At 50.2% G+C, this 22,087-nt stretch overlaps 1 protein-coding gene across 3 annotated transcripts in view; it reads left to right on the top strand.

Moving 5' to 3' along the window:
* LOC140418106 (disks large-associated protein 2-like) overlaps positions 1 to 22,087 on the top strand; it is a 1,176,606-nt gene that overhangs the window by 706,540 nt on the left and 447,979 nt on the right. For 2 of the 3 annotated variants that reach the window (XM_072501537.1, XM_072501527.1), the window contains exon 3: positions 581 to 658. The exons of the other annotated variant lie outside the window; for it this stretch is intronic. The gene's annotated coding sequence lies outside the window, so the exon portion shown is untranslated. The remainder of the gene's footprint in view (positions 1 to 580; positions 659 to 22,087) is intronic. 3 annotated transcript variants of the gene reach the window in all.

Below are 22,087 nucleotides of genomic sequence, written 5' to 3'. Positions count from 1 at the left end.
CTAATCATTGACGGAATTATGGAGCTAGAAAGACAGCTACGAGAGATGAAAACAAGGATAAATTAGTGAGAATGAGAGGTGTTCTGCATGATCTGTGAAATCAAAGAACTGAAGTAAAACTGTCTTCTGAACTGTTCACAGGTTACAGTACCGACGAACCTTTCCAATGGTATAAGTGGGTGAGGAATGGTTATTTGGGTTTGGCCTGCTTAGCTACCACCAGCACTGAGTGCTAACTCTAAGTACTTTTCATGTAATAGGTGTTCACATCATGAGTGGACATGGGTGGGGGTGCTCTTTCGAAGGGTCGGAGCAGACTCGATGGGCCAAATGGCCTCCTTCTGTACTATAGGGATTCTATGATTCTATAATTAACGGTGATGATGTTGGTCAGCTGATCACAGGCCAAATCTCTTAGCAGTAAGTATGAGAAGTATTTTTTTTTTCAGGGATTGTTATTCCTGATCTTTTAATTGACCTGATTATTGGAAAACTAGGTAATGAATGCTGTACAAAAGATGACAAAGAAAGAAGAGAGAACCCACCTATAATCCCTGATTTTCTGCCATTTAATTGCCAGAGGGAAAAGCCAGGAAGAAGTGGCTTCCAATCTTTCTACTGCTGCTGCTACGATCCCCGTCTTCACAGCTGCTCAATGGTACGTTTGACGTGATGTGGTTTTACATGCTTAAATAATTATCCTCCTCTGTTTCTCTAGAAAAGTAGTATTTTGCATGTGTGTATTTGATTGTAAATTGGTGCTTTATTAATTAGATGCACCATTGAGATTTGAGAAGCTGTGGCAGACTGCAGGAGAGTTGGGATCAGTGCAGCATGATTAGTGACAGGATTGAATAACATAAAATCACTCATATGTTACATTCAGTCAGCAAAAAGAGACACGGCAACACATCTGTTCCAAACTAGCATTCTACTGATATCCTGAAGATCAAATGATTTCAGGAAAACACCATCTGTCAGGGGAATGACTTTGCTATTATGCGCAGGACTAATGTGATTTCAGAGCTTCTTAACGCACTGTCTTGGAGCTTCTGCCTGTTCAACTGTTATGCACAAAACTTGGTGCAAGGAATGTTCTGTGGCCACTTTAATATGAATGAATTTCACAGCTGACTCACTGCAGCGAGGACTCTGTGGGCTCCTGGCGCACATTCAATTTTTGTATTCAACATAATCCTTCCTCAGGTTCCAACCGACTGCGGGCAAAAAACCAGAGAAATCTGTTGACACAAGCAGATGGTTCAGCAGGTAATTCACTTTTCTTACATGATGCACCGGGTGTTATCGTCTGGGGAAATTCACCTGTGATATAACAGTTCAAATGGCTTGTCAAGGTATCAGTACTTGTTCCCAGACGAGGATTTAGGGTATCAACTCCGCTACGCTGAGTGATCCATACAGACTATTCATTTATACTATCCAAAAGTATAATGAGCAGCCGTCGATATCTGACTGATGGCACGAAGGTTTCCTCAACAACATCGGTGCCAATTGCATAATGTAATGACGGGTAATTTGTCAGTTAAGTCCCCTGTATATACCAAATCTTCCTGTTTTTCCTCAAATCACTCATTTTCTAAAATTATGTAGATATACAGGTGTCATTCATTCAAAATTCCCCACAGATATGTGAGTGATCGAGGAGCCTGGATCTCATTTTTAATGTGCAGCATCTTTAATAGGTGGAAACCTGAATGCACAGGTAGCGTGAGCCCTGAAACAGGTTGATTTCTAATTACCTCTCATCTTTCTTCGAGACAGCCTTTATTGAAAGCATTGGCATTTATTTTTGCCCACCATAGTATCACAGAACGGTTACAGTGCAGAAGGAGGCCATTCAGCCCATTGTGTCTGTTCTGGCTCTCTGCACGAGCAACTCCGCTCATTCCAACCTCTTGCCTTTTCCTCACATCACTGCTGTGCTTTCAGGGGGCTTTATTGTTAGAGCCTATGGTAACTTGTCCACAAAAATTGAAACTTAAAGTTAAGCTAATCTTAAAGTTAAAAATAACGGGCGCGATTCTCCGATCGCGGGACAGATTGTCCGCGCCATTGTGAACACCGTCGCGTTTCATGCCGGCGCGAAATGGGCACGGGCACAAGCGATTCTGTCCCCCATAGGGGGCCAGCACGGCACTGGAGCGGTTCACGCCGCTCCAGCCTCACTTCCTGGTGCGCACTGGGGCGGTGCCAACCCACGCATGTGCAGCGGCGATGCGCCAACCTGCGCATGCGCGGTGGCTTTACGGAACGCGCTGGCCCCGACGCAACATGACGCGGGTTCTGGAGCCGGATGTGCAACAAAGTAGGCCCGGGGGGGAGAGGCCGGCCCGCCGATCGGTGGGCCCCGATCGCGGGCCAGACCCCATCGGAGGCCTGTCCCCGGGGACGGAGCCCCCCCCCCCCCCCCCCCCCCCTCCCCACAGGCTGTCCCCCGACCCTTCGGCAGTTCCCGCCGGCAGCGACCAGGTATGGACGGCGCCAGCGGGACTCTGCGTTTTCCGCGCGCCCGCTCGGTCCATCCGGGCCGGAGAATCGGCGGCCCGGCCTCGTACAGCGGCCTGCGACCGGCGCCGCGCCAAACGTGCCGGCGCAAATGGCGCCAATTCTCCGCACCTCGGAGAATCGCGCGCCGGCATCAGGGCGGCGTGGCGTGGTTGCGGCGATTCTCCAGCCCGGCGTGAGGCTGGGAGAATCGCGCCCAATCTTCTTTAATATATAAAAGTAACAAAAGTTGAAATACAGTATGGACTCAAAAACAAGAGCAACTGACTAAACATCGAAATAACAGTAACAGACTAGAATTTGAACTAATGACAGCTAAATGCAAATATACACAGGTAACAGCAACAACAACTAGTGATGTCACATCAATGATGACATCAGCAATGGATGTAAATAAGAAGATGCATAATAATAACATTCTATTGCAGTGCCCAACTAGGTAAATGAGCTAATCAAACTTTGCAGTTACCCATTCTTTTCCTTAGCTATGATATCATCTTGTGCAATGACCTCGTACAATTAACCAGGATGGAAGTAACACTCTCTAAATAAGACATTTAAAGTACGGTGTCGGGGGGTGGTTGGGTGGGGTGCGCCGGGGTTGGAGGGGGGGGTTTGCGTGGCTAGGTGCCAGCTGACAACAGTGGCGACCATGTGGCCCATGGCACCTGGTTGCGGAGGGGATATGTACAATGATGATATGTCGTCTACCCCACCACCTGCAGAACGTTATGTTTGGCCATCACCCAGCGATGTTGGCCGCCGTGGCGAGGGCCGCTGCCCTGCATGTAGCCCTATGGGAGCTGGAGCAGGGGCGTGCCAGGGAAGCAGCGGAGGCTGCCGCAAAGGAGCGTGCCGCAGAGGGGCAGGTGACAGCCGACCAGGCTGGAGGGCCGCCCGCCCGACAGGACTAGGGGGAGGCCGAGGAGGAGGAGGCGGTGCCACGGCGACGGAGGCACCCGATGAGGCCTCATGTGTACCGGTGCCACATGTCCTACCAGGACCTCACGGACAGGGCATGCAGGAGGCGACTCCGGATGAGACTGGAAACCCTCACCCATATCTGCCACCTGATGGCACACCTGGCACCGCGTGGAACTGGGGGAGGACACGCTAACCCAGTGGCCGTCAAGGTGATGGTCGCCCTGAACTTCTGAGTGATGGGTCATTCCAGTCGCCGAGTGGGGACCTGTCTGACATCTCGCAGCCATCAGTGCACCGGTGCATCCGTGCAGTGACCAACGGCCTGTACGACATCACGGAGATCTACATTCAGTTTGCTGTGGACCGCGGCCACCAGGATGGCCGTGGCCAGGATTCCAATTGTCCGGTGCGCGGTCGATGGGGTGGACGTCGTCATGCAGCCACCAGCGGATAACAGGGCCGTGTTCATGAATAGGAAGGGGTCCTACTCCATGAACATTCAGGTGGTCTGTGACCACCGGATGAGGATCCTGCACGTCTGCGCCCGGTATCCGGGCAGTGTTCAAGACTCGTTCACATTGGCACAACCGTTCATTCCCACCATGTTCGCGGAACTCCCCCCCCCCCGCCCCCCCCGCCCCGGGCTGCGGGCTGGTTCGACAGGCGTTACCCATTGCGGTTGTGGCTGATGACGCCTATACGGAGGCCACGGACCGAAGCAGAGACCCGCTACAACGATGCCCATTGTGCGACCAGGGATGTGGTCGAGTTGTGCTTTGCAGCTGCTGAAGATGCGCTTCAGGTGCTTTGACCGCTCTGGAGGGGCCCTCCAGTACCCGTCAGAGCGGGTCGGTCGCATCGTTGTGGTCTGCTGCGTCCTCCACAATATAGCCTAGCAGAGGGGCGATGTGCTGGAGGCAGAGGAGGAGGAGGAGGGGGAGGGGGAGAACACGACGAAGGGCATGCTTCCCCAGATGAGGAGGATGTGGAGGGGGGTGGCAATGTACGGGACATACGGGCTGGACAGGGACGGGATGTTGCCCACCGATACCGGCTGGGCCAGCGAGCACGGGACGGGTTGATAGCCACACGGTTCACACCCTCACCCCGCCCATCGCCAACCACCCTCACCACGCCCATCACCAACCACCCTCGCCCCGCCCATCGCCAACCACACTCACCCCGCCCATCACCTACCACCCGCATGCACACCACCCCTCCATCGCACATCCACCTGCGGCACAACGGGCAGGGCTCACACAGTCACCAGTGGAAGTGGGTCTATTGCATGGCGTGGAGGATGATGACAACCCGCTCTGCGATGAGCTCCGGGCTCTACATCATTAGATGTAGACCTGTCTTCTGCCTGGGGGCGGGGTGGCAAGTGCGACCCGGGTGGGGGGGGGGGGTCGCACGCCACACTCACCTGAGCTCGACCTCTTATCACCCCTCACACACACTGGCGCCCACTTCCCACCCCACCCCCGCACGCATCGGACAGAGCACAGAGGCAGCTTCTGTCGGTGTGAAAGTGCTTTTAATGACAGTCAGTTCATACACGTGCCTTAGTCCCTATAACTAGTCTGTGCCCTGCACCCGTGCCAACTTACTCAGTGTCTAATCTTCTGGCCTAAGGGCCCTATGACCACATCTAGGTGGTTCCGCAGATGGTACAGCAGAACTTGAGGCTGACTCATGTGACTCCAACCCTGTGACGAGGGTCCCCTTTGGCAGCCGTTTCCTGGGGCGGCCCGGTCTGGGTGGGCCAGGCTGCGCCTCGGGCGAGCGGGATGGCATTCTGCCAGCCTGTTCTGCTCGTTGCCCACCAGATGCACCTGGAACGGAAGGGGGGAGTCCGAGGTGTTGCGGTGTTCCGAGACCTCTCCTCCCTCAGGGTGCCCGATGGCCCTCGGGACTCTCCATGGGATGGGCGTGTGAGCGGTTCCAGCACCCGAGGACCCCATGCACCTGGCGCTGCCAGTCCTGGAGGCCCGCCCTGGTATCGACAAGGGTCTGCAAGTTTGCAGCCATGGAGCTCAGGGAGTTGGCCATCCCTGTCTGTGTCTGGGTGACGCCGGCCAGCACCTGGGCAATGGCGCCGATGCTCTCTGCGATGGCCTGCTGAGACTGGGCCATGGCCTGCTGAGACTGGGCCATGGCCTGCTGAGACTGGGCCAATGCCTGCTGAGACTGGACCACGGCCTGCATAGACTGGGCCACGGCCTGCTGGGACTGGGCCATGGCCTGCTGGGACTGGGCCACGGCCTGCATAGACTGGGCCACGGCCTGCTGGGACTGGGCCATGGCCTGCTGGGACTGGGCCACGGCGTTGAGCGCCTCTGCGATCTGCAGCTGGCTCTGACTCATGGCTGCCTGTGAGAGGGCAGCCATGTCCTGGGCCACGGACGCCGCCTGCACGGAAAGCCCCAGGCCTTTCATACTGCTACCCATGTCCAAACACCCATTGCCTCCACCGCGGACACCACCCGTGCGGTTTCGGCCTGGGTGGCACGTATGACCGGCACCACTCCCTGCTCCTGCACGCGGGTGGACTCCTCCACCTGCGTCTGCAGCTGCCGCAAGCCGGCCGTCACACTCTCCACTTGTCCCAAGGTCCCTGACTGCATCGGGTCTATGGGTGGGTGTGGGAGCTCCAGGAACCCGGGACCCGTCTGGGCGGCAGCTGGTTGCTGGGGCCGGGCAGCCCTTCGACCGTCCGACCCCTCGGCTGCTCCTACCTCCACTGGGACGGCTGTGTTGTGCGCACCAGTGAGTGTCCCAGAATCTTTATCGCCAGGTCGACCAACCGAGGTGATAGTCTCTGCGATGGTTGAGGTGTAGGTGATAAAAGTGGCTTTCCGTGGAGGTCCTCATCGGACCCGAAGTCCGTCCATCCTCTGTGTGTGGGTGTCCTGGGTTTCTGTGTCCTGTGTGTTGGTGTCATCGTGGCGAGTCCCCTGTGTTGTGGTGTCTTGAGTTGACAGGGATGGGGGGCTGTCGGTGTGGCTGGATGAGTCCCTACGTCGTGCACTGGCACTGGCTGGGGGCAGCGTATGCCTGATGGCCCAGGTCGATCCATGGCTTGTGGTCGCCCCACCACTGACTGGGGGCGGCCTCCGGCTGATGGCCCGGGTTGGTGCCTGGCTTGTGGTTGCCCTGGCACGGCCTGGGGGTGGCCTGCATCTGCGGGGACGGGTGGATCGCCGTGTCGTCCTGCAATACACAAGACGGCATGCATGGTTAGATACGCAGATGGGGCTGAGGGGGTGGTGGGAGGAGAGGGGGATGGGAGGAGGGGGGAAGGGGGGGAGGGAGGAAGGGGGAGAGGAAGGGGGGTGGGAGTGGGGGGGGAAGGGGGAGGGGGAGGGCAAGCAGAGGGGGTCTCATTTGGTTGTGCGCCTCTGATCTCTGCATCCGCAACCTCCCGGTCCTCGGGTCCGCCTGCGAGGTCCAGGGCCCTCTGTTCAGCAACAGTGAGGGGGCGCAATTCAGTTGGACCCCCTCCGGTCCTGGCACGCTCCCAGTTGTTGTAGGCGCACTTCTCCTGGGCGGGGGGAGGGGGTGGGGAGAAAAAGATCATTGTTAGGCGGACATATACTTGCAGCCCATCGGTTGGGTGTATGTTGCCATAGGTTCACAGACCATCCTGCCTATGCAGCTTGCATGGGTGGGTGCAGCCATGTGGGTCTCAGCTATCATGCGGAGGGGGAGGTCGGTGCCACATGTGTGGGGGGATGGGTGGTTGGTGCCATGGGCACAGTGGGGGTACGCACCCTAGCTGTCCTGATCAGGTCATTGACCTTCTTGTGGCACTGGCTGCCTGTCCTGGGGGTTATGCCCACGGTGCTGACCGCATCTCCCACCTCCCTCCACAGGCGCCGGCTGGTGTTTCTGCGACCCTACGGCCGTGTCCGGGCTACAGGGCCTCCCTCCTCTGCTCCACGGCATCCAGAAGCGCCTCGATATCCCGGTCCTGGAACTTTGGCGCTGCGCGGCAGGCGGCTGTCTTCCCACGTTGAACTGTGTCTCTGCTGTTGCCGTCTATTTAACAGCGACGCAGCGTGGCGTCAATTACGCTGCGCGCGTCTGTGATACCGTTATGGGTCGCGCTTCCCGTGACGCCCGTGCTGGCCACTTCCGTGGCACAGAATACGCGCACTTTTGCTGGCCTCAATGCCGAAGTCGCTCGCGCCACTTTTGACACCGGCATCAGAACCTTAGCCGCGGGATCGGAGAATCCCGGCCATTATTTTTGTGTGTAAAGCTCAGTTACTGTCTAACTTCTCAGTATGTCTTAAATCATTGACCTTTCCCGTCAGGTGACCGGCACTGAAGCAGTTGGCAATTTCATGAGAGATGCCGAAGCAGTGGTGTAGATGATAGTTGCACTGGACTTTATGCCATTGTCGTCAGTCAGCTGTGTAAAAATAGTTGGGCAAACAAAATAAATGACGTGACCAAACGAGTTTTGGGCTGTTGCGGAAACTTGGGAACATGGATGTTTACAAATCACTGTCTCTGCTCTGCCAGTGAATAACATCATTCCTACCCTTTGATTGTTAGATGAAGGTTTGATTATAGAAAGACTGGTAAAATACTACATCCGCATTCAGGCTCACAGTAATGTCAACATCTGTCTGCACATCCACTGGTTTTGATACTGTCGATTTAGCTGTGCAATTCCTTCCCACACACTCATCCAAACCTTTTTGATCTCTCTTAGTCACCATAAAACAAAGCAAAATTCCTATGTCAAGCTGTGAGCTAATACCTAGAAAGTTTTGGACTTACTGTAAAGCCCAGCATATCTTTTGTGGTATTATCCATAATAAGTGAGGAAGTGCAACATTTCATGACAGGTGAGTGACAACTTGTGTTGTTATATAACTGGGGGAGTGTTTATATCCTGACTGCCCTGTTTTAACACACGTAAAGGAATTGCCTAGTGGAACGCTCTCTACTGCTAAAGGAAGCTGCATTTAATCTGGCTTGTCCCTGTGGTAGCCCGGCCCTTTAAGGGGGTGGCCTTTGACCGGCTTTGGACCAATCACACAAGAGCCCGTGAACCCCGGCAAATGGAGAGATAGCACGGGGCACTGGGATTAGGGGCCGGGGCAGCGTGGACCACGGAGCTGAAGAGTCAAGACCTATCCAGCAATGTTCTGTGCCTGTAATAGTTGCCTTTGCCGACTGTTAATAAACCTCTTTTAGTTGCTATCTGAAGTCTCCAGTGTACAGTCTCGAGCCACCACATTGAAGGTGAGGGAAGCGTTTCGGTCGTTAGACTTCAGCAGTCCGGGATTTGAAGGGGGAAGGAGGAAAACACCCAAAGACAGATGAGACTCGGGAGCCTCTGATAGTAGCATCCAAAAAGTGACTAAGATGCCAATGATCGGAAAGTTAGAATCATTCAATCAGAAGGTGGAAGACTGGAGACAGTGCATCGAATGGCTCTGCTGGTTCTTCACAGCAAATGAGGTAGCAGGAAGAGACAAACAGAAGGTGATACTTTTGACGGTTTGTGGGCCTGAAACTTACAACCTGATAAGAAATCTTATGCCCCTGGAGGCTGCCGACTCAAAAACATTTGACCAGCTCGTCACGTTGGTCAAGGAACATTTTAACCCCAGGCCCTCAATTATCCTGAAGCAGTACAAATTCAACTCTGCTGCTAGGGACCCAGAAGAACCTATCCCCACATTCTTAGCCTGCTCCGCCAAACAGCTGAGCACTGTGAGTTCGGAGCAGCGCTTGGCGATATGCTGTGCAACCGCCTAGTTTGCAGGATCAACAACCTAAGCATCCAAAAAAAATCTCCTGGCTGGAACTAAAATCACATTCGGCAAAATAATCAAGCTAGCACAGGACTATAAAGTGCACTGAAAAAGATGCATCCGAGCTGCAAAGCCTGCTAGAAGAGGAAGTGAATCAGTTGTAGGGCGCAAGGCCGTGGATTGTGGATTTTGTTTATTGTCACGTGTACCGAGGTACAGTGAAAAGTATTTTTCTTTCTTTAAAAATTTTTTTTTTAGAGTACCCAATTATTTTTTTCCCAGTTAAGGGGCAATTTAGCGTGGCCAATTTACCGAACCTGCACATCTGTGGGTTGTGGGGGTGAAACCCACGCAGACATGGGCGGAATGTGGAAACTCCACACAGACAGTGATTCAGGGCCGGGATTCGAACCCGGGTCCTCAGCGCCGCAGTCCCAGTGCTATCCACTGCGCCACATGCCACCCCTGAAAAGTATTTTTCTGCGAGCAGCTCAACAGATCATTAAGTACATGAAAAGAAAAGGGAATAAAAGAAAATACAGAATAGGGCAACACAAGGTACATAATGTAACTACATAAACACCGGCATCGGGTGAAGCATACAGGGGTGTAGTGTTAATGAGGTCAGTCCAAAAGAGGGTCGTTTAGGAGTCTGGTAACAGCAGGGAAGTAGCTGTTTTTGAGTCTGTTTTTGAGTGTTCTCAGATTTTTGTATCTCCTGCCCGATGGAAGAAGTTGGAGGAGTGAGTAAGCCGGCTGGGAAGGGTCTTTGATTATGCTGCCCACTTTCCCCAAGCAGCGGGAGGTGTAGATGGAGTCAAAGGATAGGAGGCAGGTTCGTGTGATGGACTGGGCTGTGTTCACGATTCTCTGAAGTTTCTTGCGGTCTTGGGCCATGCAGTTGCCATACCAGGCTGTGATGCAGCCAGAGAGGATGCTTTCCATGGTGCATCTGTAAAGGTTGGCAAGAGTTGATATGGACTTGCTGAATTTCCTTAGTTTTCTGAGGAAGTATAGGCGCTGTTGTGCTTTCTTGGTGGTAGCGCGACGTGGGTGGACCAGGACAGATTTTTGGAGATGTGCACCCCTAGGAATTTGAAACTGCTAACCATCTCCACCTCGGCCCCGTTGATGCTGACAGGGGTGTGTACAGTACTTCGCTTCCTGAAGTCAATGACCAACTCTTTAATTTTGCTGGCATTGAATGATAGATTGTTATCGCTGCACCACTCCACTAAATTCTCTATCTCCCTCCTGTATTCTGACTTGTCATTATTAGAGATCCGGCCCACTATGGCCGTATCGTCAGCAAACTTGTAGATGGAGTTGGAACCAAATTTTACCATGCAGCCGTGTGTGTACAGGGATATAGTAGGCGGCTAAGTGCGCAGCCATGCGGGGCCCCGGTATTGAGGCCTGAAGCATGCGGGGAGATGAACAGGCACAGTTAGGACTGGATCAAAGTTAGAGAACTGGATAAAAAATGGGTCGTCAGTCCAAACCAAAGGTGAATTGTTTTCAGTTTGGGGGAGACGAATCCCAGGCCATTTCCCATTGTCACCAGTTTGTAAATTTTCTATGTAACCAAAGAGGTCATATTCAGGCTTTTTGTCAGGTGAGGCAAAGAGCGCCAATACAAAAAAAACAGCAGCAGCAGCAATCCATGACCCCACTGAATCAAGTGGAGAAGGGTTTGAGGAGGAACATGAAATGTACCATCTGAAAGTCATTAAAGTGAATAAGACAGTCCGAATCAAAATAATTCTGTTAGTGAATGAAACATCCTTGAAAATGGAAGTCAATACTGGGGCATCAGTTACGAGTGTGGGGCAACAGACATTTACTTATATTCAAGAAGGGACTCAGACATTGAATTTGAATAGCATGACAGCCATGCTTGTACAGAGGAAACCCTAAGAATCTTTGGGACCACCAGTGTGCCAGTAGCTTACAAAGAACAAGAAGTCTTAGATTATCATAGAGGGGCACAGACTAAGCCTGATGGGAACGGGCTGGTTGCAGCCGATTAAACATAATTGGCTGAAAATCTTTAAAGCCGCAAACTGCGTTTTTCAAGACGTCCTGTGAAGACACGAGGACGCGATTCATAATGAGTTAGGTGGGATCAAGGGTGTGAGGCCAAAATTTATGTTGATTCAGACTCGACACCTAAGAGTTTTAGGGCCAGACCAGTTTCTTACTCCCTGCATCAAATGGTCGAAACTGAGCTAAAGTGATGAGAGGAACTGTAAATCATTAAACAAGTGCAATTTTCTGAATGGGCGGCTCCATCGTCCCCATGCTCATTACAGATCAATTAATAAGAATATGTGGGGACTATAAACTCACTATCAATCAGGCTGCCCAGGTAGATAAGGGGATGGAGATGAGGCCAGTTGCATGCTCCTCCTGTAGGATGTGGATGGTGAGGGATACCACTGGTGTCCCCACTGACTATACCTGCGGGAAGTGCATCCAACTCCAGCTCCTCAAAGACCGTGTTAGAGAACTGGAGCTGGAACTGGATGAACTTCGGATCATCCGGGAGGCAGAGGGGGTGATAGAGAAGAGATACAGCGAGGTAACCACACCCAAGGTACAGGACAAGAGTAGCTGGGTTACAGTCAGGGGAAAGAAAACAAAGAAGCAGACAGTGCAGGGATCCCTCGTGGCCGTTCCCCTTCAAAACAAGTATACCGTTTTGGATGCTGTTGGGGGGGGATGACCTACCGGAGAAACGCCCTAGCGGCCAGGTCTCTGGCACTGAGTCTGGCTCTGGGGCTCAGAAGGGAAGGGGGGAGAATAGAAAAGCAATAGTAGTAGGAAATTCAATGGTTAGGGGAATAGATAGGAGATTCTGTGGTCGCGAGCGAGACTCCCGGAAGGTATGTTGCCTCCCGGGTGCCAGGGCTAGGGATGTCTCGGATCGTGTCGTCAGGATCCTTAACGGGGAGGGGGAGCAGCCAGAAGTCGTGGTGCACATTGGTACCAACGACATAGGTAGGAAAAGGGGTGTGGAGGTAATAAACAAGTTTAGGGAGTTAGGCTGGAAGTTAAAAGCCAGGACAGACAGAGTTGTCATCTCTGGTTTGTTGCCAGTGCCACGTGATAGCGAGGCTAGGAATATGGAGAGTGCAGTTGAACACGTGGCTGCAGGAATGGTGTAGGAGGGTGGGCTTCAGGTATTTGGATAATTGGAGCGCATTCTGGGGAAGGTGGGACCCCTACAAGCAGGACGGGTTGCATCTGAACCAGAGGGGCACCAATATCCTGGGAGGGAGGTTTTCTAGTACTCTTCGGGAGGGTTTAAACTAATTTGGCTGGGGAATGGGAACCGGATTTGTAGTCCCGCAACTAAGGTGGCTGATATTCAGGATGCCAAAGCATGTAGTGAGGCAGTGGGGAAGGGAACACTGACAAAGGAGAGTACTTGCAGGCACGGAGATGGGTTGAAGTGTATATACTTCAATGCAAGAAGCATCAGGAATAAGGTGGGTGAACTTAAGGTATGGATCGGTACATGGGACTACGATGTGGTGGCCATCATGGAAACTTGGATAGAAGAGGGGCAGAAATGGTTGTTGGAGGTTCCTGGTTATAGATGTTTCAATAAGATTAGGGAGGGTGGTAAAAGAGGTTGGGGTGTGGGGGGTGGTATTGTTAATTAGAGATAGTATAACAGCTGCAGAAAGGCAGTTCGAGGAATATCTGCCTACTGAGATAGTATGGGTTGAAGTCAGAAATAGGAAAGGAGCAGTCGCCTTGTTAGGAGTTTTCTATAGGCCCCCCAATAGAAGCAGAGATGTGGAGGAACAAATTGGGAAACATATTTTGGAAAGGTGCAGAAGTCACATGGTAGTATTCGTGGGTGACTTCAACTTCCCAAACATTGAGTGGAAACTCTTTTGATCAAATAGTTTGGATGGGGTGGTGTTTGTGCAGTGTGTCCAGGGAGCTTTTCTAACACAGTATGTAGATTGTCTGACCAGAGTGGAGGCCATATTGGATTTGGTACTTGGTAATGAACCAGGGCAAGTGATAGATTTGTTAGTGGGGGAGCGTTTTGGAGATAGTGACCACAATTCTGTGACTTTCACTTTAGTAATGGAGAGGGATAGGTGCGTGCAACAGGGCAAGGTTTACAATTGGGGGAAGGGTAAAAACGATGTTGTCGGACAAGAATTGAAGTGCATAAGTTAGGAACATAGGCTGACAGGGAAGGACACAAGTGAAGTGTGGAACTTGTTCAAGGAACAGGTACTACGTGTCCTTGATATGTATGTCGCTGTCAGGCAGGGAAGAGATGGTCGAGTGAGGGAACCCTGGTTGACAAGAGAGGTTGAATGTCTTGTTAAGAGGAAGAAGGAGGCTTTTGTAAGGCTGAGGAAACAAGGTTCAGACAGGGCACTGGAGGGAAACAAGATAGCCAGGAGGGAACTGAAGAAAGGGATTAGGAGAGCTAAGAGAGGGCATGAACAATCTTTGGCGGGTAGGATCAAGGAAAACACCAAGGCCTTTTACACATATGTGAGAAATATGAGAATGACTAGAGCGAGGGTAGGTCCGATCAAGGACAGTAGCAGGGAATTTTGTATTGAGTCTGAAGAGATAGGAGAGGTCTTGAACGAGTACTTTTTACAAATGAGAGGGGCGATATTGTTGGAGAGGACAGTGTGAAACAGACTGGTAAGCTCAAGGAAATACTTGTTCGGAAGGAAGGTGTGTTGGGCATTTTGAAAAACTTGAGGATAGACAAGTCCCCCGGGCCTGACGGGATACATCCAAGGATTCTATGGGAAGCAAGAGATGAAATTGCAGAGCCGTTGGCAATGATCTTTTCGTCCTCACTGTCAACAGGGGTGGTACCAGGGGATTGGAGAGTGGCGAATGTCGTGCCCCTGTTCAAAAAAGGGACTAGGGATAACCCTGGGAATTACAGGCCAGTTGGTCTTACTTCGGTGGTAGGCAAAGTCATGGAAAGGGTACTGAAGGATAGGATTGCTGAGCATCTGGAAAAACACTGCTTGATTAGGGATAGTCAGCACGGAATTGTGAGGGGTAGGTCTTGCCTTACAAGTCTTATTGAATTCTTTGAGGAGGTGACCAAGCATGTTGATGAAGGTAAAGCAGTGTATGTAGTGTACATGGATTTTAGTAAGGCATTTGATAAGGTTCCCCATGGAAGGCTGATGCAGAAAGTAAGGAGGCATGGGATAGTGGGAAATTTGGCCAGTTGGATAACGAACTGGCTAACCGATAGAAGTCAGAGAGTGGTGGTGGATGGCAAATATTCAGCCTGGATCCCAGTTACCAGTGGCGTACCGCAGGGATCAGTTCTGGGTCCTCTGCTGTTTGTGATTTTCATTAATGACTTGGATGAGGGAGTTGAAGGGTGGGTCAGTAAATTTGCAGATGATGCGAAGATTGGTGGAGTTGTGGATAGTGAGGAAGGCTGTTGTCGGCTGCAAAGAGACATAGATAGGATGCAGAGCTGGGCTGAGAAGTGGCAGATGGAGTTTAACCCTGGAAAGTGTGAGGTTGTCCATTTTGGAAGGACAAATATGAATGCGGAATACAGGGTTAACGGTAGAGTTCTTGGCAATGTGGAGGAGCAGAGAGATCTTGGGGTCTATGTTCATACATCTTTGAAAGTTGCCACTCAAGTGGATAGAGCTGTGAAGAAGGCCTATGGTGTGCTAGCGTTCATTAACAGAGGGATTGAATTTAAGAGCCGAGAGGTAATGATGCAGCTGTACAAAACTTTGGTAAGGCCACATTTGGAGTACTGTGTACAGTTCTGGTCGCCTCATTTTAGGAAGGAAGTGGAAGCTTTGGAAAAGGTGCAAAGGAGATTTACCAGGATGTTGCCTGGAATGGAGAGTAGGTCTTACGAGGAAAGGTTGAGGGTGCTAGGCCTTTTCTCATTAGAACGGAGAAGGATGAGGGGTGACTTGATAGAGGTTTATAAGATGATCAGGGGAATAGATAGAGTAGACAGTCAGAGACTTTTTCCCCGGGTGGATCAAACCACAGGATGTTGCCTGGTATGGAGGGAAAATCTTATGAGGAAAGGCTGATGGACTTGAGGTTGTTTTCGTTGGAGAGAAGAAGGTTAAGAGGAGACTTAATAGAGGCATACAAAATGATCAAGGGTTGGATAGGGTGGACAGTGAGAGCCTTCTCCCACGGATGGAAATGGCTGGCACGAGGGGACATAACTTTAAACTGAGGGGTAATAGATATAGGACAGAGGTCAGAGGTAGGTTCTTTACGCAAAGAGTAGTGAGGCCGTGGAATGGCCTACCTGCTACAGTAGTGAACTCGCCAACATTGAGGGCATTTAAAAGTTTATTGGATAAACATAAGGATGATAATGGCATAGTGTAGGTTAGATGGCTTTTGTTTCGGTGCAACATCGTGGGCCGAAGGGCCTGTACTGCGCTGTATTGTTCTATGTTCTATTACACGGGGACATAAATTTGAGGTGAATAGTGGAAGATATAGGGGGGATGTCAGAGGTAGGTTCTTTACCCAGAGAGTAGTGGGGGCATGGAATGCACTGCATGTGGAAGTAGTTGAGTCGGAAACATTAGGGACCTTCAAGCAGCTATTGGATAGGTACATGGATTACGGTAGAATGCTATAGTGTAGATTAGTTTGTTCTTAAGGACAGCACGGTAGCATTGTGGATAGCACAATTGCTTCACAGCTCCAGGGTCCCTGGTTCGATTCCGGCTTGGGTCACTGTCTGTGCGGAGTCTGCATATCCTCCCCGTGTGTGCGTGGGTTTCCTCTGGGTGCTCCGGTTTCCTCCCACCGTCCAAAGATGTGCAGGTTGAGTGGATTGGCCATGGTAGATTGCTCTTGGTGTCCAAAATTGCCCCTAGTGTTGGGTGGGGTTACTGGGTTGTGGGGATAGGGTGGAGGTGTTGACCTTGGGTAGGGTGCTCTTTCCAAGAGCCAGTGCAGACTCGATGGGCCGAATGGCCTCCTTCTGCACTGTAAATTCTATGATAATCTATGATTAATCTAGAACAAAGGTTTGGCACAACATCGTGGGCCGAAGGGCCTGTTCTGTGCTGTATTTTTCTGTGTTCTTATAAGTACATGATTCCCGGAATCGAGGACTACGCCAAGCTGGCAGGAAACCTCACCTACTCCAAGCCACAAGTACCTGCAGTTAGAATTAGATGAGAAGTTTCAAACGTTTGCCACGATCAATACACAAAAGGGCCTATTTCAGTACCTGAGGCTACCTTTCAGAATTCCCTCGGCCTACACTATTTTCCAGCATACCATGGAAAACCTCCCTCAGAGTATCCAAAAAATGATGGTCTACCGAGATGATGTTTTAGTCACTGGGGTCACGCATGAAAATCGCATGTCAAGTTTGAAGATGTATTAAAAAGGTTCAGAGATGCGGCAAACCTCCTTAAACGTGAGAAATGTACCTTCCAGGCCACAGCAGTCACGTACTTGGAGTTCTGAGTGGATGCCACAGATCTCCACCCACTCAAAAGGAAATGTGAATGCTATATGAGAGTCCCAGCACCCAGGAATGTAACACAGCTGAAATCTTTCCTGAGAATGGTGAACTATTATGGCAAGTTTGTTCCACATCTGGCCAAGATATGGGCACTGCTACCCCAGTCACTGAGGAACAAAACAACGTTGGCAATGGAAAGAGGAGCAACAAGAATCTTTCCGCTTGCTAAATCAAGGTCTGCAATCTTCAAACCTCTTAGTTCATTTCGACCTGGGGAAACTAGTTGTTCTCACATGCTATACCTCACCATACGGGATCAAAGCCGTTCCATCCCATCAGATAGAGGGTGGATCTGAATGGGCAATAGCCTTTAATTTAAGGACCCTCGAAGAAGCAAAGCAAGATTGCATCCAAATCAAAAAGGAGGTACTGGTCATCAACTTGGGTGTGAAAAAATGTCACTGATAGGTTTACGGACAGTGATTCGTTATAATAACTGACCACAAGCCACTATTGGGACTTTTGAGGGAGGAGAAGCAAATATTCCAGTTGCCTTCCCCGGGCGCGACCGCTGGCGGTGCCAACCTGGTACCTGAGCATAGAGGCAGTTCCAGGGTGCCTAGGCGGCATTGCCAAAGTGCAAGCTGGCAGTGTCAATTGCCCAGGTGCAGAGGGAGTGCCAGGGTGCTACCCTTTCCTGTATCCGACCACCCGGGGGTCTCCAATGGCCCAGAAGAACCCCCAGGTGCTGTTACAACTGGTCCACATTTGTGGGGACCAGTACTAAACGACACCCTGGCGAGGTCTCTCAGGTATGGCCGGTGAATCTCGGGCGTCGGGTGAATCCATTGTCTGGTTATTTAAATGAGCAATTATGCTCATTTAAATATTCAGATCTGGATCTCACCCAGCGAGAGTGCGATCCAGATTGCGACGTCTCGGAAGATTCCATTCTGCAAGAGGCCTCTTGCGGGATTTAATGGCCTTAGCCCGACACCAATTAGGGTGCAAAAAGGCTGCTGTATCATGCTCAACATTTCCTAATTTTGCGGGGAGGGTGGAGGAACGCAGGCCTACCAGAAAAATCAACATACTTCACAGAAGGGTGACAGACTGTTGCAGGTTGGCGACCTGGTTCTAGTTTGGAATTTCGTCTCGGGGCCCACTTCCCCAGTCAAATCATGTCCCAATGGGGACTGTGTCCGATGTGATAAATGTGGAAGCATGTTGACCACTTGATGGGGCGGTAACCCCCATTCCAGATCAGATGGGTTCAACGAGTGCTCGTGGTGCTTCTGTGGCTGTTCCAGAGAGGAGGAAACCGGAAATTTGGGAGTCAGCCCGGCAGCAGTCCCGGTGGGAACTTGTGAGGCGAGTAGCCCGACAGAAGAGTGGAGTCAGCTGAATCATCGTCTTCTGCACGCGACAAGACTACCTTGGAGATGGTGGAGCCAGCTGTGGGACGAAGGAGATTGGTGAAGGCGCAAAAGCCCCTGGAAAAACTGACTCTGTATTGAACTTTTTTCTCTTGAACTTGTATTTAGCACTTTACAACTTACTTTGAAAAACATAATAAGGGACTTAAGCGGAGAGAGGTGTGGTAGCTCAGCCCCTTTAAGTGGGCAGGCTTTGCGCTCCATGTGACTGGTTTGGGGCAAATTGCACGGGTGCATGCGAACCCCGACCACTGGAGAGAAAGTGAGGGCCTTGGAAGCAGGTGCCTGGGCAGTGCGGACCCTGAAACTGGATAGCCTAGACCCCTCCAGTGCTCTGTGTCTATATATAGTTGCCGATGGCTTATGGCCACTGTTAATAAACCCATTTTAGTTATTTCTGGAGGTCTTCAGTGTATTGTCTCAAGCCACCACAGTCCCTTTAAAGGCACTATGGGAAAGAACTTTAAATAGGGAAAGCATGAAAGTTCAAAGTACATTGGTGTGGTGAGACAAGTGTATCTTTGAAACAGTAACTGCTTGTAGGTCTACAGTTCCCGAGCTTGGGTAGAGGCTACGTTATCCGATTTCTGAGCCATCTTTTCTTTACTGTGATTCCCTCGTGCTTTGTTGCTGTTTTGTAATGTTTGAGCCCAGGTGTGGCAAACCCCAGATGTGCGATGTTGTAAAGATTTCCACTTTGAGATCGACAATCTAAAGATGAGACTCAAGAAAGAAAACTGCAAATGTAGAAATCTAAGAAAAATGAAAACCCAAAATGCTGAAAAACCCAGCAGGTCGGGTAGTATCCGTGGAGGGGGGGGGGGGGAAGACAAATTGCGATCTGTGTTTCTTTCAGTAGAATTGAAGTTGGGTTTTAGTCAGACTTAAGAAAATAAAGTGAGCAGGTAGAAGAAGACATACAGCAGAGGGAAGAAACCTGAAAACTGCACATCAGAAGACCATATAAGATAATCATCACAAGTAATAATAATCTTTATTCGTGTCACAAATAGGCTTATATTAACATTGCAATGAAGTTATTGTGAAAATCCAAGGAAGTGATGCATTGATATGTGTAGCATTTACAACATAGAACCAGACCATTTGGCTCATTGGAGCCAGGCGACACACAACCCTCCACCCAAAGTTCCACATCTAGCCCCATCAATACATCCGTTTGTTCCTTTCTCCCTCATGTGACTCTCCGGCTATTTTCTTCAATGCATTTGTTCTGTTTGTTTCAACTATTCTCTGTGGTAGCGACCTCTGTGACGACGCCATAACCTTGCGTAGCTGAACATGATGCTAAATGGAATGAAGGATCCCTTACTAATGTTATTTAAAGGGATCAGGAACTGCATATACCTTTTTGTTCTGGCTGCTGGTGCAATTATACAAACCTTTTGGAGCTTTTCTATGCTTGGCCAATTTTAAAGCTGTCTTCCAGAAACAGAATGGCCAGTGCTAAAGTCTATTTCTTTGTCATTTAAAATCCTGTGCTGAAACAAGCTACTTCCAGAAATGAGTGGCCTTGAGAAGCATTGACAATTGAACACGACTGAGGCAATGAAGCAAGACCGTGCAGAGCAGCACAAGCTGTTGAAAGGAGGATATGGAGAGGGTGGTGAAATCTCAGCAGGTGTCCATGCCCACCAAAGGCCTTTCGGGAACAATTCTTTAACCTCAACTTTAGCGATGACCCAAGCTTGATGTGGTGATATGCATCACTGTAAATAAACAAGGGGTCAATGTAAATACACATAGACTAGATAGACACTAGAGGGAGCACCAAAGACATGACACACAGACATTCAACCAATAGGTCAGTAAGATAGGACACGACCAATGGGCATTCACGATACACATAGAGGTGACACTGCCACAGGAGGGCATTACACCAACCCATATAAAAGGACACATCACATATGCTCAGTCTCTTTCCAGTGGGTACTGACACAGGGTTGATTTGAAACACATCACACCCACCACGTGGATTGTAGCAGACTGGTTAGTTAGTCTGAGTAGCTATAGCAGGATTAACAGGAGAGTCGAATCCAAGTAGGAGAATCGTTAACAGTAATAAATGTGTTAAAGCTATCTCCAAGTCTGAACCTTCCTTTGTCAGAGTGCACATCAAGGAACAGCTTATGCTACGTCAAGAGATAACAAAATACTTGAGTTGCCTCTGCTTCAGTAGGGAGGTTGTTACTAAAATCTGCCAACTCCTACAGCTGTAACTGCAACCTCATAGCAGGGCGTGGACTGCATTGCCTGCGGTTGTCAAGGGGCGGGATTCTCCATATGTTCACGGCAGCGGGATTCTCCGGTCCCGCTGCAGTGAATTGGAGAGATGACTGAGTGTCAAATTCTTCGTCCTCACAAGAAGCGGTAGCGTGATGGGCTCGCAATGGAGAATCCCCGCCAAGGTCACTGCAGCTCTTAGGTATTATGTGCTGGGCTCCTTCTAGGCTGCTACTGGATATTTAAAAAATCTCATAATTGGAAGTGCACTGTGAGGCTCTCCACATACAGAGAAACAGCTTCATCTCATTCCCTCTTGCTAGGGAGAAGAAGCTGAAGTGAGGAGGAGGGTTCGCAAGAATTGCAATTTTCCGCATGGTGCATGATGCCATTGACTGAATGTATATTGAATTCACATGAGGCACATGCAAGGAAATCATTTCCGTGAGCCAGAGAGGATTCCATTCCTTCAGTGCCTGGCCACAGCCAACTCTTCATGAAGTCATGACCGGCGGGGTCACTGTCTGTGCGGAGTCTGCACGTTCTCCCCCTGTGTATATGGGTTTCCTCCGGGTGCTCCGGTTTCCTCCCACAGTCCAAAGATGTGCGGGTTAGGTGGATTGGCCATGCTAAATTGTTCTTAGTGTCGAAAACATGTTAAGTGGGGGTTACTGTGTTACGGGCATAGAGTAGATACTTGGGCTTCAGTAGGATGCTCTTTGTAAGGGCTGGTGCAGACACGATGGGCCGAATGGCCTCCTTCTGCACTGTAAATTCTATGAAGTCCATTATCCTGACATAGAAACATAGAAAATAGGTACAGGAGTCGGTAATTTGGCCTTTAGAAATTGCTCTGCCATTCAATATGATCAAGGCTGATTCTCTATCTCAACACCAAGCTCCTGTCCGCCCCACATACCTCTTGGCTCCTTTCCAGTCTAGAAATCAGTCCATTTCCTTCTTAAATATGTTCAGTAATTTGGCCTCCACAACTTTCTGTGTTGAGAATTCCAAAAGTTCACCACCCTCCAAGTGAAGAATTTCCTCCTTATCTCCGTCCTAAATGATCTATCCCACATCCTGAGACTGTGACCCTTTGTTGTAGACCACCCCGCCCTCCTAGCCAGTGAAAACATCATCCCTACATCCTTCTGTCCAGCCCTGTCAGAAATTTATATGTTTCAATTAGACCCCGTCTCATTCTTCTCAGCTCCAGTGAATACAGCCCAGTTAACCAAATCTCTCCTCAAAAGACAATCCTGCCATCCCAGGGATCAGTCAGGTGAACCTTCACTGCACACCTCTATGGCAAGTATATTTTTAATAATGGAGACCAAAATTGTATGCAGTACTCCAAGTGGGGTTTCACTAAGGACTTGACAGTAGCCACAACTCCTTTATTCAGCATCAGTCCTCTTTCACCTCTATATCATCCACCATGGCAATTACTGCGCGACAAGGGTTGCTACTCATGACATGGCACATGATTCTGTTCCAGAACCCAGGCACACATGCACAACAGATGTACCAAGAGATCTATGCTGCCACATGGAATATTATAGAGCACATCGTTGGCATCCTCAAGTATTTGACCATGATGAGTGCAAGTGGGAAAGATTCAGCGACATCTTCCTCTTTTCGGCAATAGTCAACTTTGAATTGTTTACAAACATTGTAAATCTGTGTCTGCCACTGCTGGT

Source organism: Scyliorhinus torazame, chromosome 1, assembly GCF_047496885.1.
Source record: "Scyliorhinus torazame isolate Kashiwa2021f chromosome 1, sScyTor2.1, whole genome shotgun sequence".
NCBI classification, from domain to species: Eukaryota; Metazoa; Chordata; class Chondrichthyes; order Carcharhiniformes; family Scyliorhinidae; genus Scyliorhinus; species Scyliorhinus torazame.
The sequence above is the reverse complement of the archived record's forward strand: the minus strand, read 5'-3'. Positions and strand labels throughout refer to the sequence as shown.